The sequence below is a fragment of the Pituophis catenifer genome, unplaced genomic scaffold (assembly GCF_029215685.1).
Source record: "Pituophis catenifer annectens isolate HBS135680 unplaced genomic scaffold, rPitCat1.0.hap2 SCAF_7, whole genome shotgun sequence".
Lineage (NCBI taxonomy): Eukaryota > Metazoa > Chordata > Lepidosauria > Squamata > Colubridae > Pituophis > Pituophis catenifer.
The window spans coordinates 58,644,234-58,660,527 of NW_027256887.1; positions in this window are offsets into that span (position 1 = coordinate 58,644,234).

Genomic DNA, 16,294 nt, shown 5'->3' on the forward strand with positions numbered 1-16,294 from the left:
CCGGCCTGCAGGGTGCTTAATTCTGCCCCACAGGGCAGCCATGGAAACAGTGAGACTGGCTCTGCCAGCGAAAATGGAGCTTGGGAGGGGCGCATGTGGCTCCCCCGGCTTTATTTTCAATGGCAGAGGGCTTCAGGAGGCCATACAGGCTGAAAATGGGACTGACAAGAGGGCTTCAGGAGGTCATCCAAGCTGAAAATAGGGCCCAGGGGGCCATGTGCCCCCCCCCCCCCGGGGCTCTGTTTTCACTGGCTAGTAAAACAAACTAAAAGCCAAACAAAACAAAAGGAGAAATGTTTCCTCTTTTGCATTTCAGCATCCAAGAAGGGACAGGAAAGAAGAAAGGGAAAGAGGAAAGAAAAAGGAAAGCTGGGAAGAGAGCAAGAAAGGAAAAAGAAGGAAAGAGGGAGGGAGGGAGGGAGGGAGGGAGGGAGGGAGGGAGGGAGGAAGGAAGGAAGAAAGGAAGGAAGGAAGGAAGGAAGGAAGGAAGGAAGGAAGGAAGGAAGGAAGGAAGGAAAGTCCTGCCTTAGCATTTGGCAACAAGCAGATGGCAAGGCTCCTCTGGAGGACAAGGGTTTGATGCTCTCTCTGGTCTCTTCTTCATCCGCTGGATCCCCCCGGCCCGGCCCACCACAGCTGCCGACACGAGTGATGTTGAGCTGGCCACACACCCTGGCCACACTCCCCAACCCCTAAGGTCAAATGCAACCCTGATGTAGCCCTCAATGAAATCGAGTTTGACACCCCTGTTCTAGAGGGAAGGCCGCTCTACAATTGATCAATGTCTTAGCTTCAAAGTAACATCCCCTCCTATCTGCCCATAATTGATCTTAAGGCTCTAAGATTTAATTCTGTTTCTCACATTAAATTATGGAATAATCTGCACATTGCCACTATAAATTACTGTTATTTCTTATTTGTGTATTGCATGACAAATCATAACAGAGTAAGTTGTAGTTTTCAAGGATATCTGGTGGTACTTATTCCGATTGGCAAGGGTTGCACATTAGCATTTCTTTTATACAGTTTCTATATAATGACATGATAGACCAGCTTAATAACATGAATGAATCCTAAATTGACAAGAGATACATATGGCTATACTCCTATAATACAGATGATGCAGTAATCCTCTCGAGGATCTATACTGGAGAACTTTGAATGCCTTTGTACAGCATTGCAAGAAGGCCAACTAGAAATTAATTACTCCAAAACCAAAATAATGGCATTTGATATCAGTCCCCAAACTCTCTTGGTCTATTAATGGTAATACCATTGAACAGGTACCATGCTTTAAATACCAAGAAGTGTTCCTCTAAGCTAATAGAAATAAACAGGCTTATTATATTACACAGAGCATACATAAGATTGCAGCAACTATTTTAAAATTTCATCATTTCATACAAGGCAAGTATATAAGTACCTGTCACTAATTTTTATTTTATTTATTTTTCACATTTCTGAACTGCACATCTCCCTCAAACAGGAGACATTCTTGAAACTAACCCTATGGTCAAATTACTATATACTTACCCTTCAACTTTGCAACATTGGAATTTGTAAATCCAAATTTCTAAGAGCAATTTTCCAAGTCCCCCACTGTATGTCTAATGGAATATTATGCATGGAGGCTAGAATGGCAAGAATGTAGTCCAGAATATGGCAGACCATGTTTAATTATTAGCGGATGGTGACACTTCTTCCCATAAGCTTAACTTACCTGACATTAGAGGGCAGATTTCAAGCCATATGGAAATGAATGGATGTTGCTTACCTGAACATCCTTTCTGGGCGCGCTGCTGAAGAATCCAAGAGCGTGGGTAATATCCCTCAGGTAGCCTGAAACACTGAGTGCATGTCACTTTAAATTAACTGTTGACTCCTCCCCTAGGGACTGGCTGAGGCTCAGTTTCTTTCACGAAGAATGTCCTAACAAAGAGTCAAGTCCATCTGGGATCAAGAAGCAGAAGCCGAGAAGGGCGGGTTGGATTCTTCAGCAGCGCGCCCAGAAAGGATGTTCAGGTAAGCAACATCCATTCTCTGGCGCGCTGCTTGGAAGAATCCAAGAGCGTGGGATATACCCAAGCAAGTGTTAAACGGGAGGGGAGGCTGAATGCCCCCGGTTGGCTGGAGTAGAAATGACAGATTGCAGAACCCGCCGTCCGAAGGACGCCTCAGCCGAGGCAAAGGAGTCAACTTTATAATGTCGTACAAAAGGCGTGAGAGAAGTCCAGGCGGCTGCTCTACAAATGTCCAGGATAGATGCCTGTGTAGCCCACGCCGCCGAAGTCGAAGCGCTCCTTGTGGAATGCGGCACGATGCGTCCAGGTGGAGGCTTGTTGCGAAGGGTGTATGCCGTAGAGATGCAAGCCTTGAGCCACCGCCCAATGGTGGACGACGTGACCTTGTGTCCCAGCGAGGCTGGCAAAAAGGAAACAAATAAGGCTTCCGATTTCCGAAACGGGGAAGTCCGCTTGATGTAGTAGCGGAGAGCGCGCCGAACATCGAGTGTATGCCATTGGGCTTCTCTGTGATGTTGAGGCTGCGGACAAAAGTCCGGCAAGATTAGCTCTTGAGCGCGATGATAGAGCGAGTTAATTTTGGGGACGAAAGCGGGGTCCAGTCGAAGGACGACTCTATCCGCATAAAATATGCAAAGGTCGGAGCGGATGGAAAGCGCTGCCAATTCAGAAACCCTTCTCGCCGACGTGATTGCTACGAGAAAGGCGACCTTTAGCGTCATGAAACGGAGAGAAACAGAAGACAGGGGCTCAAAGGGAGGAGCCATCAGGACTTGGAGGACCAGTGTTAAATCCCAAGATGGGTATCTGTGGACCACTGGTGGCCGCAGGTTGGTAGCCCCTCTAAGGAAGGTCCGAACTCTCCGATCCAAAGACAATGGACTGTCAGGTGACTTGGACAAAACCGAGGTCAAGGCAGCTACCTGCCGTTTCAAGGTATTTGGCGCTAGGCCGCTGTCTAATCCGTCCTGAAGAAAGTCAAGTAGAGCGGGCACGGAGGCATCGGCCGGGTCTATGTTGTTTTTGCGACACCAACGACGAAAGGCCTGCCAGGTAGCCTCGTAAATCCGTAGAGTCGAGGCCCGGCGGGAGGCTTGCATGGTGGCAATGACTCGTCCTGACAGGTTGTCCTTCCTCAGGAGGGCCCTCTCAAATGCCAGACGGCCAGTTGGAGCCACTCCGGTTCTGGATGTAGGATGGCTCCCTGGCTGAGAGAGACCCTGTCCTGGGGAATTCTCCATGGCCGGGATATTGACAGTTCCAGTAGGTCCGCATACCATGGTTGTCGTGGCCAGTGCGGGGCGACCAGAAGGACTTCCACGGCCTCCGACAGGATTTTGCGCACTACCCTTGGAATTAGAGGTATCGGAGGGAAGGCGTACAACAGGCCCCGGGGCCATGGACATCTCAGGGCGTCCGTTCTCTCCGACCCCGGACTGGGGAATCTGGAAAAAAATCGAGGCAGCTGTGTGTTGCAGGGGCTGGCAAACAAGTCCAGTATAGGGCAACCGAACTTGGTCGACAGAATCTGGAAAAGGGCTGGATCCAAACGCCACTCCGAATGGTCGATTTGAGAGCGGCTCAACCAGTCTGCCCGAGTATTGTCCATCCCGGATATGTGTTGAGCTGAGATGGAGAGAACGGTCTCTTCCGCCCAGGAGAGAAGGGAGATCGCCTCGTCCAGCAGTGGTTTGGAATGTGTCCCACCCTCCCGATTCAGGTGTGCCTTGGCCGTGGTGTTGTCGGTCAAGACCAGCACGTGTCGACCCTGGATGTCGAGATGGAAATGCCGAAGGGCTAAGTGGATGGCTCTCAGCTCCAGCCAATTGATGTCGTGTTGTAGGTCCGAGGTTGACCAAAGACCTTGAGTCATCTTGGTGTGCAGATGGGCCCCCCACCCCAGTAGACTCGCATCTGTTGTCACCGTTATCCTTTCTGGTTCCTGAAAGAAGCATCCCTTCGAAATTGCGGGGGAAGTCCACCAATGGAGGGATCGGAGGACGGGAACAGGGAGCCTGACCTTTGAAGTCGAATTGCTGCCCAGGGACCTTTGATGGGGCAGAAGGAACCATTGGAGGGGGCGAGAATGGAGACGAGCCCACGGCACTATGTTGATACATGAGATCAGCTTCCCGAGGAGTTGCGACAATTGTAGGATAGAGACTGTCCGGGAAGACTGAACCTGAGAAATTGCCGTGGCAATGCTGAGGGAACGATCCGGTGCCAGAAATACGTGACAGGAGGCCGAATCTATGATGGCCCCCAGGTGCTGAATACGATCGGTGGGCTGAAGTTGGCTCTTCTCTATATTCAGGGAGAAACCATGCCGTTGAAGAGACTCTCGAACTGCCTCCAGGTCGCTGAGGGCTCTGCGGTGAGAGTCGGAGAGGATAAGGATATCGTCCAGGTAGCAGAGTACTCTCATGGGAATGAGCCGAAGGGAAGCTGCCACAACTGCAAGGACCTTTGTGAATGTCCTGGGAGCAGACGAGAGACCGAACGGCATGGCTCTGTATTGATAGTCCTGGTTGTCGTAAGAGAAACGCAGGAATCGCCGATGGGAGGGCCTGACTGGAATATGGAGGTAGGCCTCCTTGAGATCGATGGAAGTCATGTAGTCGGCTTGTCTGATGGCGGCCAAAATCGAATGAAGAGACTGCATCTTGAATTTGTGATAGGTGACCAATTTGTTTAACTCCTTTAAGTCTAGGATCCCCCTCCAGCCTCCGGAGTGTTTTGGAACCAGGAAAAATATTGAATAGAAACCGGTCCCACGATGTTCTGTGGGAACGGGCTCTATAGCGTGAATGTCCAAGAGGTGATGTATTTCTGAGGACATCAGACACCTCTTTTCTGGGTTCCTGGAGACTGGGCATTGGATGAAACGATGAGGGGGACAGGAGGAGAATTCCAGAGTGAGTCCTAGACGAATGGTTTGTAGGACCCAATTGTCCGTCGTAGTTTGAGACCATTGGTTGAAGAAATGATGCAGGCGGCCGCCGATAGGGTAGGGTGCGGAACAGTCATTTTCCTCTCCGGAAGGGTCGGGAGGCGCCTCCGCGAAAGGGGCGTTTGGAAGACTGTTGTCGCCTGGTGCGGTCCCGAAAGGACTGTCTGTCGGATGAACGGTCATAGGAGAAGGAGGAGGGACGATAGGTGGAAGCATTGCCGGACCCAGGATCAGCCCGAAAGGAGGGACGCTGGTTGTATGGTAAATAGCGTCGATCCGATCTGCGATATGAAGAGGGCATGATTTTTCTTTTGTCCTTATCCTCTATGAGGATAGGATCGAGTGCCTCCCCGAACAACCGGGATCCCTTATATGGAGCAGAGGCCAGCTTCCATTTGGATTTTACGTCCGCACGCCAATGCCGAAGCCACAGGAGACAGCGGGAAGTAACTGTCGATGCCAGGGAACGCAACGCGACGCGAATCTGGTCGCTGCAAGAGCCGCATCCGCGGAATATTCTGTGGCTACCACCAATTTGTTAACGTCCTGGTGGAGACGCCGATCGTCAGGCGGGAGTCGCTCCTGAAGCTGGCGGAGCCAGATCAGGGAGGCCCGGTTGAAAAAAGAGGCCGAGGTGGCGGCACGTATGGCCCAAGCCGCAGTTTGGTGGGCCTTGCGGAACACAAGTTCGGCTCTCCTATCCTCAGAGCGCAGGCCATCCGCGATGTCATTGGATAACACAGCAGAGGATGTCAAGGCTGCGATGGGAGCGTCGACCGATGGGAGCTCAAGCAAATCCTGCAAGGTGGGAGCTGAGCAGAAGAGCTTTTTGTCAATGCCATTGGGCGCTGCAAGTGCCCCCGGCTGGACCCAGGGCCGCTGAACGGTTTCAGAAAATAGTTGTGGACAAGGAATGAACTCCTGGTCGGGATGAGGGATGGCAAAAAGAGCTTCATGAGGGTTAGAAGATTTCTCAGAGTCCGGTACGGACTTGGAAGATGCCAGTTGCGTAGTGGCAATGGCTTTGCGGAGAAGGGCCTTGAAGAGGGAAGGGCGGAAGAGGCCTGTGGACGAGGGCTTCTCCGGTGGTTCGTCCTCGTCTTCCGAGAGTTCCATATCGCCCACCTCATCACCGTCAAATTGAGATTCGTCACTGTGGTCGGACTCCTGAAGTGAGTAATCCTCAGGATCAACAGTGGGGCGATGAATTGCAGGTCTGGGAGGTTCCGGTATATATGACAGCGAAGTTCCCTGAGGATAAGGGGCCTGAGGAAAACCTCCTGCCATCATTCTAGAAACTGTGGCCGTGATCATCGCTTGAATGTCATAATAAGAGGGTGGAGGACCTTCTGGTGGACGGAGACCTGCCGCGGTGGGCGTAAACGTAGCCTCAGGCGCCGTTACCGGATGCGAAGGCTGGTAAACTGCTGAGGAAGTTGAAGGAATTGCAGGGAGTTCAAGCTGAGGAGGATAGATGAACCCCTGATTAGGCGGTTCGGCTCCTGTTGGTAGTCCTTGAGACAGGTCCGGATGAGGTAAAGGCTCAATGAGAGAAGATGCTGCAAGTTCCTCCCCAGAACGACTGACAGGGGGTGCGGGAGGGGGAACCTTGCGTTGTGCCTGTTGAAACTGGCGTTCAAGAGCATCGTGGCGTCGTTTAGCGGCCTTATCCTCAGCCGAGGAAGACTTGTGGCCTTTAGAGGAAGCTGATTTAGACTGGCGTGAAGACTTTTTTGACGCCTTTTTAGGTGCCTTCCCCGACGAGCGGTCAGAGGCCTTAGGCCACGGTGGAGATTGGCCTTGTTCCAGGTCGGAAGAAAGGTCTGCATCCGCCATGGCAATTTTTTTTTTATTTTTTTTTAAGGCAGGAACCAACTAGGAATGAAGACACAGACGTAGGATCCAGGTAAGTGATGAGGGAGAGGAGGCAGGAAATTAAATGCACTTGGATGGGGCAATAAAGTTCCAGAGGATCCAGTAATGTTACTGAGGCCTGGCTCTGATAAATACTAAATGGCGGCAAACACAAAATGGCGGCCGCGCGGGAAAAAACGTCCTGTAGGCCTCGTCACCTGATTCGCGGCAAGGAGGGCCTCTCTGTAGCCGACGAGGAGCCGCGGGGATGTTAAAATGTCTCCGCGGCCGAAGGAGACGTCCAAATGTGTGCGAGCGCTAAAGAGCGCTCCAAACGCCTCTTGAAGGGCCTGTAAAGGTGGTAGGGAGCAGGCACGGCTGGAGCGCGGTGGCGGCCAAAAGATCGGGTCGCAAAACAGTCTCCTGTTGCGTGTGGGCGTTAATGAGCGCTCCTAACGGCTCGTCAAAGCTGGCGTGTGATGGCGGCAGAAGGATCGGGCCGTGAAGCAATCTCCGGCTGCGTGCGGGCGCTAACGAGAGCCCGACGCCTTTCTGTTGCCGTCCAAGCCGCTTGTGATCCGGCGAGGCTAGGGAGCGTGGGCGGCGGAAAAGACGGGCCGCGGCAAGGGAAGGGAAGCCTCCCGATCGCCCAGTACAAACAGCGCGCAGAGATGCCGAATGGAGGCAGAGCTCGGCGGCGAGGGCTATAAAGGGCACACAGTAGGCACGCAGGGATGCTGAGGTGGGAAGCAGGACCCTGCGGCAGATAGAGGCCCAGGAAAAGCGTCTGAAGGCCAGCGCCTTCAGAACGCCGCTGCCCTTTGATGTAGGAGGTTGGCAGACGTAAAATAGTCAATTAGTACAAACTCACAGTGATGAAGATGGAGATGTAGAAAAAACAATAAACTAAAATAAAATGCACAGAAGAAATTGTAATGAAGGAGGAAGTCCCAAAAGGCACTCGTTCAGGCTGCACTGAGTGAAAGGAACTGAGCCTCAGCCAGTCCCTAGGGGAGGAGTCAACAGTTAATTTAAAGTGACATGCACTCAGTGTTTCAGGCTACCTGAGGGATATTACCCACGCTCTTGGATTCTTCCAAGCAGCGCGCCAGAGAATAGTCTACCACAAGATTCTGGTCCGCAGGCTTTCTGCCTCTTACTTTTAAATTGTTTTATTTGCATAAACTTTGGCAGATTACCTAAACAGAAATCACCCTAGAATGAAGATACAAACCCCTTTACTTACTCTCTTTAGGCTAAGAATAAGCAACGACAACATTTAAGCTACACCTGTTTGACATAGACCTTTAATCCAATGCTGGCAACAACTCTCAGCTTTTCATGGCTGAATCCTGAGATAACTATGATACCAGCTACAGATCTCATACAACTAAATGTTAAGTCTGAGTAAGTTCTACCAGAATCCTGATTTTTGGCTACAGTAGACTAACATAATTGTATTCCTACAATGTCATAGGAAGGCAGTACCCAAAGCTAAACAATTAATACAAAAACTGAATACACTATACATCAAGAAAAAAAAGTAAATTATACTGCTTAATATTTGGGCACCCTTCCTGCAAGAGTCTTCAGAAAACCATTCCATTTATGTACTCTTTTCTTAGGACACTACTATCTTATGCTTACCCCTCCAGGTTTATCTACAAAATCTAATACCACAGCAAAATCTGTACACCTGTTCCTGGAGGCATACCCATTTGGGAATCTGCTGTTGATTATTGCTTAGAAGTACCCAGAACTTAATTTTTTTCCCAGGCATCTCCATGCTGGGAGGAAAGCACTGCCTGTGTGCAATGCCTCAGCTTTTGCAGATACCAGAGAAGCTGATTTCTCACTATGCCCTCTGCCTTCCATTCAACTGTTTGCAAACTGAGACAGTGGGGATGATGCAAACGAACAACAGGGCAAATTTGCTTTCTCTTGGCAATAGTTTCCATCTCCAACAGGTTGCCGTATGGAAAAGCTTGGTATCTCTTCAAATTTTCTCCCTGCTCACATTTGCTCACTTAATTGTATCTTCTTGTCCTCATCCTTTTCAGTTTTCAAATAGCTTTTATATTTACAGTTCATATGCTCATTTGCCCAATTGGCTACTTTTTCAGGGCCAGTGTTGTGATTGCAGTAAATTAACAAATGGTTAATGGGAGGGAACATAAATGGACAGAGCAAGGACAATAATTGATGCTAAACTTGGAGAATGGAAAGGAAAAAGTTACTTGTCAATTTGATCAATAAATTTGAGTGCAATGATATAGATATAGATATAGATGTAGGGATAGGTATATAGAGATACAGAGATGTAGTTATAGATATATATTAGAGATATAAACTAAGAGATAGGGTGGGACAGAGCAGAATGTACAAGGGGGGATAGGATCTGCTATTTTTTTTATTTATTTATTGAATTTATATTGCTGCCTATTCGCTCATGGCGACACAAGGCAGCTTACAGAATATAAAACAACATTTAAAACAATAAAAACTAACAAAAAGAATCAAATAAATTAATATAGTACAATATAACAAAATCACTCCCCATCTCCCACCCCCCATCCCGGCAACAGCAGATCACACAAGCCATTTAATGGGCTCCATCCCGCTCTGGGTTCCCCAGGCCCACTGGCAGAATCAGAACTTCAGCACCTTCCGGAAGAGTATTAGAATGGGGGCCATTCTAATCTCTGAGGGAATAATGTTCCAGAGAGAGGGAGCCACCATCCACCTCCATTGTTTCTTGTTTTGACTCTGCCACAGATCCTTCCATGTTCCCCTGATGCTCCTTATAGTTCTTCTTGGATGGCTTCTCTTTGTTTGAATCAGCAATTGAGGGAGACATCACGTTTGATTAGTTCCAACTGTATGACTTCTGATCTACTTTCAATAATTTCAAATATGATGCTGCCAAGACTGCCTGGTTTTCAGCATTTACTTCTAGTCTTCTAATCATCTATCTGATTACTGATCAAGTTAATAGGGAGAGCAGTTTAGCAGGCAGTTTGGTGTAGAAATCAAGGAGGAAGCACTTTTTAAATTATTTATGAGAGAAGCATGAAAAAAGACAGAATTGCTCTTGTGACCAACAAGGCTTATTCCATATTGTTGCTCACCCTGCAGAACTATGCATGACTTTGTCAAGCTTCAATGCATGACTATGCATGACTTTGTCAAGCTACACTGTTGCAACTATTATCACCTCTCAGCTTGCCAATAAACTAAGGGGGAGGGGAGGGGGGAAATTAAATGTAGGTTCCAGACATAAGGAGAGTGGGAATAAAGGATACTTCAGCCCATGGCTAATATCCTCAGTATTTTCTCATAACAATTCTATTGCATTTAATTGGACAATGTGACCTACACCAAGATGGGGAAGGAGAATTACTATGCTTTAATTAAACAGGATTGTGTGGGAAATAGCCAGGGCTGGTTTTGCCTTAATTGTGCCAAAATGATGTACTCAATAAAGCTTTGCCTAAAGAAATTGGACCTTCTTGATTGTGCTTGCTCGGTTGAGTTTGTCAGTCGAAACCTTGACAGACTTAATTGGAAGATGATTGACCTCCTAGAAAAAAGACAGAGAACAGAGACACCATTACCAACTTATCACGGAAGATGACAAATTGTTTTAAATGACTCAATGACTTATGGAAAGACAATAGCCTCAAGAAGCCTTTCAGGAGATAGAAAAATGTGGGGGTGGTTGCTTTCTCAGTAGCTGGCAAACCACGCTGAGGAATGCAAACGTCAGCACAATGATCCTTAAAGACCCTTCCTCAGGAAGTGTGAGACATGAGATTTGTCACGTAAGCAGGTCACATTGTTTGCAGCAGGAAAACCATGAGCTGACCATGAGCTGTCCATATGGATAGCATACCCTATAGCATGAGCTTTGTTTAGCCAATCAACTACAAATGAACTTTGATCAATGAATCAGCTTCTGCCATGAAGACTGTAGAGATCAATAAAAGGGAGCTCCCAGAAGCTGTCCTGTGTGCCTTCCCATTAACCTTCTTCCTGCCTATGCGTCTTTCTTCATCACAACAACACCTGGTGACCCCGACGTGATATCCCTCTGCACTCATTCGGCCGGACGAGCCCAGGTGCACCACAGCGAACTTTGTTCCCAAAAATACGTGAGTATGGGGGGGGGAACTGTCAGCTCCGCAGAAGCTTCATGCAAAAGAGCTACAGAAAATACTTAAAGACAATGGAACAGCAGGAGTTAGGTTAAGTGATTTAGAGCAGTTAGTAAATGAGATAGGTTGTCAATGTCTCTGGTACCCTGAGGCAGGAACCTTAGACTTGCGGGACTGGATAAAACTTAGAATTCATTTGCATTCGCCACCACGAGCACCAATTCAACATTTGTTGCTGTGGCAAAAATGTAAGGAAGCAATTGAGGTTATGGGGACTCATAAACTCAAGGCACCGTCACCATCTCTCTCTTTGCTTCCTAAGGAGGGGTCTGCTCCCCCTCCACCATATATGCAGCTGACTCTGCCGGCAGCAACTACACTGAAGACAGTGGAGTCTAGCTCCCCGACTGCACCCTTACCGATTGCTTTTTCACAGGAGCCATTTAGCGCAGTCAGAGCAGGGTTTAGGGAAGAGCAGCAAAAAGGAACCCTCACTGGGATAGAACTTGCAGAGGGTCTCCAAGCTTTTCCGGTCACACAGACAGTCAATCCACAAGGGCAAGCTCAATATCAGTGGAATCCCTTGCCATATCAAATTTTGAGAGAGCTGAGGAAAGGTATCACAGAGACAGGTTTGCATTCCACCTATACTATTGGAATGGTGGAAGGCATATCTAATGGTTATAATTTGATCCCACAAGATTGGAAGGATTTGTTTCGCATGCTTCTCACACCAGCACAGTATGTTGTTTGGGATTCAGAATATCAGAGAGAGGCAATTCATGCAGGAAACAATTCAGGAGATTTATATATACCAGACCAACTGTACGGAGTTGGTGCTTTTACTACAATACAGCAACAAGCCACAGGTACACCCCTACCAGCTTATTCCGTGATAGGGCGTTGTGTGCTCAAAGCATTTAAGAAAGTACCAATCTCAGGCAAACCTAGCAAGTCTTTTGCAGCAATTTGACAAAATGCTGCTGAAACATATTCTGATTTTATTGATAGATTGCAAGAAGCTATTCAGCGGCAAGTAGATGAGGAAGCTAGTGGAGAATTAATGAAAAGGCTAGCTTATGAACATGCTAATGCTGATTGCCGCCGCGCATTGCAATCTGTTGTTAATAGAGGGGATTACACCTTGGCTGATATGTTGAAAGCGTGCACTGATATAGGCACAAATGTTCATCAAATGGATGCCTTAGCAGCTGCCTTACAAAAAGGAAAGTTTGGCAAGCCCAAAGGTAACTGTTTTAATTGTAATAAACCTGGCCATTTTAAACAGCAGTGCAGAGCCCCTGGTGGTGGAGCCCATAAAGGCAATGGGCCAGGAGGAGGTCAAATAACTAAACCAAAAACTGTTTGCCCTAAATGTAAGAAGGGGTTTCATTGGGCAAATCAGTGCAGAAATCAGGGAAATAGTCAGGGAAACTAGAGTTTGGGCTCGCGGCAAGCCCCGGCCCAATTGCCGCCATTACTATTAAAAATTCTAAAGCAGCTACGAGAGGGAGTGCAGGAATTGATTTGATTAATCAAGAGGATAAATTCATTCCTTTCCCTGGAGTTGTTACCTTAATGTCATCACAACTGAAAGGACCATTACCTGCTAACACTGTGGGATTGGTCCTTCCTTGATCCTCCGCAGGGAAAAAAGGAATTTTTGTCATCCCTGGAGTCATTGACTCAGATTATGAAGGCATAATTATGATACAATTTGAAATGAATGTGCCCATGACTTTAAAACAAGGAGATTCTTCGGCACAATTGGTAATTGTTCCATATGTAGTGCCAGCAGGAGGTAAGCAAATTAGTAGAGGAAGTGGAGGATTTGGTTCTACCAATCCTATCCGCTCCCTGCATCCTAGCATTATGGCAATCACAATCAATTCAAGAAGAAAAACCAAAGCATATATATTTGTTAAATGGCAGATCTTTTGAAGGAGTCCTCGATTCTGGCGCAGACGTCTCTGTCATAGCCACTGACAATTGGCCCACAGATTGGCCTACTACATCACCCTCCGTGTGGGGAGTTGGAGGACCCCAAGCACCAAATGGTTTATGGTAACAGCTCTTGATGGCAAACGCACAGCCCAGTTAAAGCCAGTTATACTCCCCATTCATGTAAACCTATGGGGAAGAGATTTGATGTTGCAATTTCAAGCAAAATTAATTATTAATGATTAATAGTTACTATGTCTCAGCCTACTGCTCTCCCTTTAGTATGGCAATCTTCTACGCCTGTATGGCCTTTATTGTTCCTGAGGAACAATGGCCTTTACCGCAAGAAAAACTTATAGCCTTACATGAGTTAGTGAGAGAACAGCTAGCCGCTAACCACATTGAACCCACTACAAGTCCATTTAATACGCCAGTTTTTGTAATAAAGAAGAAATCTAGTAAATGGAGGCTTCTTCACGACCTCAGGAGCATCAATGCAATTCTACAACCAATGGGGCCACTACAATGTGGCACGCCAAATCCGAACATGATTCCTAGGGAATATCAAGTTATGATCATTGATTTAAAGGATTGTTTCTTTACCATTCCATTATGCAAAAAGGATAAGCCTCTCTTTGCCTTCACAGTTCCAGTATTAAATGCTGAACAACCCACAGAAAGATATCAATGGACTGTATTACCTCAAGGCATGTTAAATAGTCCTACTCTCTGTCAGCACTTTGTTGCAAGAGCTTTGAAGCCTTTTAGAAAAAGATATCCTCAAGCATTGGTATATCATTATATGGATGATATCTTAGTTGCTGGTCCGCAAATTTCTCCATATTGGCTAAAACATCTAACACAAGATCTGGCTACATATGGTTTGCAGATAGCACCAGAAAAAGTACAGCTACAAGAACCATTTATTTATTTAGGTCACAAGTTATTACAGACATATTCACACCCACAAATTCCTCAACTAAGAATAGAGGATAAAGTTTCCTATGTTCAATTACAGCAACTTTTGGGTTCAACTAATTGGTTGCGACCATACGTAGGCCTTCCTACTAGTATGCTTAGTCCTTTGTTTGATGCATTAAAAAATAAGAAAGATCCATCTGAATTGATAACACTTACCCCAACTCAAAAAGCAGTCTTTACAAAAATTAGATAGATAGATAGATGCCAGGAATTGGGTAGATAGATGCCAGGAAAATATTCCCTTGATAATGATTATCATTCCAACCGCAAAACAACCTACAGCGGTATTAGCTCAGGAAATACAACAAAGAAGCAAGAGTAAGCCTTCATTATTAATAATTGAATGGCTATATCTCTCACATAGCCCAAGTCATACTATTAGCGTACCGGCACAAATGCATGCAGAATTAATTTTCAAAGGAAGAGAACAATGCAAGGTACTTATAGGTCAAGATCTTGTCAATATCATAGTCCCCTTGCCATTGAAAGATTGGGAGCGTATGGTTAGCCTCTCCTCTTCTTTACAAGCAGCGCTGACCGATTATGTTGGGAAAATTTCTTACCATATTCCTGCAGACCCGCGCCTGCTTGCCTTTAATCAAGTAGAAATCATAGTCCAAAATGGTATCTCATTAAAACCTTTGGTGAATGCCCTCACAGTCTTCACTGATGGGGGGCCAAAGTGGGGCGCAACTGCCTGGCTTGAACATGGACACTGGGTTACGAAAATTACACCTCCACAAAAGTCCGCTCAGCATGCAGAGGTTGCAGCTGTAATTTTGGCCTTGCAAATCTTTCCAACTCAAGACCTCAATATTATTTCAGATAGCCAGTATGTCTGTCAAATTGTCACCTCTCTCCCTGGTGCATATGTTACACCATCTTTGGATGATGATCTTCTGTCCCTCTTTTTAACATTACAACAAGTTTTGCAAATTAGAAAGAATCAAATTTACATCGCACATATTAGAAGTCATCAGTCTTTCCCAGGCATATTGTCAGAGGGAAATGCTGTTGCAGATGCTGCAACAAAACAGCATGTTCTGTCTGTTACTCCATGGGAAAGTCATTCTATGTTTCATCAAAATGCCAAGGCTCTTGCAAAACAATTTCATATTCCTCTAGATCATGCTAGAGCAGTCATACAACAATGCCCTCTATGTTCTCAAATCACCCCATCTCCCTCCATTGGGGTGAACCCGAGAGGTCTTAAAGCAAATTAACTTTGGCAGATGGATGTAATCCAATACCGCTCTTTTGCTCCTTGGAAATATCTTCATCTAACTATTGATACTTTTTCTCATTTTATTTGGGCTACTCCTCAGAAAGGGGAAGCCACCAAACATGTTGTTAATCATTGTATTCAAACATTTGCTGTCATGGGCCTGCCTTCTATGTTAAAAACAGACAATGGCCCTGCATATTGTAGTCGCTCCTTTGCTGAATTTTGTGACAAATGGCAAATTAAATATCTTTTTGGCATACCTTATAACTCTACGGGACAGGCCATAGTGGAGCGAGCAATTTTTACATTAAAATCTGCTTTGGATAAACATAAACAAACAGGAGGATTCCTATAGGTCTCCCTGGTAAACAGGAATGGTTGAATAAAGTTCTGTTTACTCTGAATCATCTTAATATCACAGATTTATCAACTCCAGTAGATAATCATTTTGGAAGTAGAATGAGTCATCCCCAGCCACAGGTAATGTATAGATTATTGCCTAATCCCGAATGGCATGGACCTGTTCCCTTATTGATGTGGGGACGGGGATATGCTGCTGTGCTTGCTCCTACAGGTCCGGTGTGGATCCCTGCTCGGTGTGTGAAACCGTGGAAGGATGGCGTGGCACCAAGGACTGAAAAACCCGATCCCGAACTTCTCCCTCAGCCTGCAGAACCCTCAGCAGGATCGGGACCAAGCACCTCATCAGAAACATCAAGTGACCTGGGGGCAGATTAAGGCCCTCTCTGCTCAATCTACAAAATTGCTACAGGAAAAGGACATGCCACAGACACCAGAGAACTTTTTGGTAGCAGCATTTGCTTGTTTAAATGCTAATTCTGTAACTATTGTAATGTGTATTCTTTTTATGTGTATTTTTCCTCCTGGCGTGGCTACAGTGACTTTGCAAGATGGAATTCCAGAGCAAGGACTTTGGAAACAAAATTCCTATATATGGGATGTTCAAAATATCTCTCGATTAGTAAACAAGACTGATTGTTGGATCTGCATGCACGTTCCCCCACATGCCAAAGGAGGACTTTTAATACATGCTATTCCTTTTAATGAAACCAATGGAAACCGATGGAAACAACATCCTTGGATCCCCGGAACACTACAAAAAGAAAATGTTAATTATACTATTTTAGCCATTGGTAGCAGACTTCAA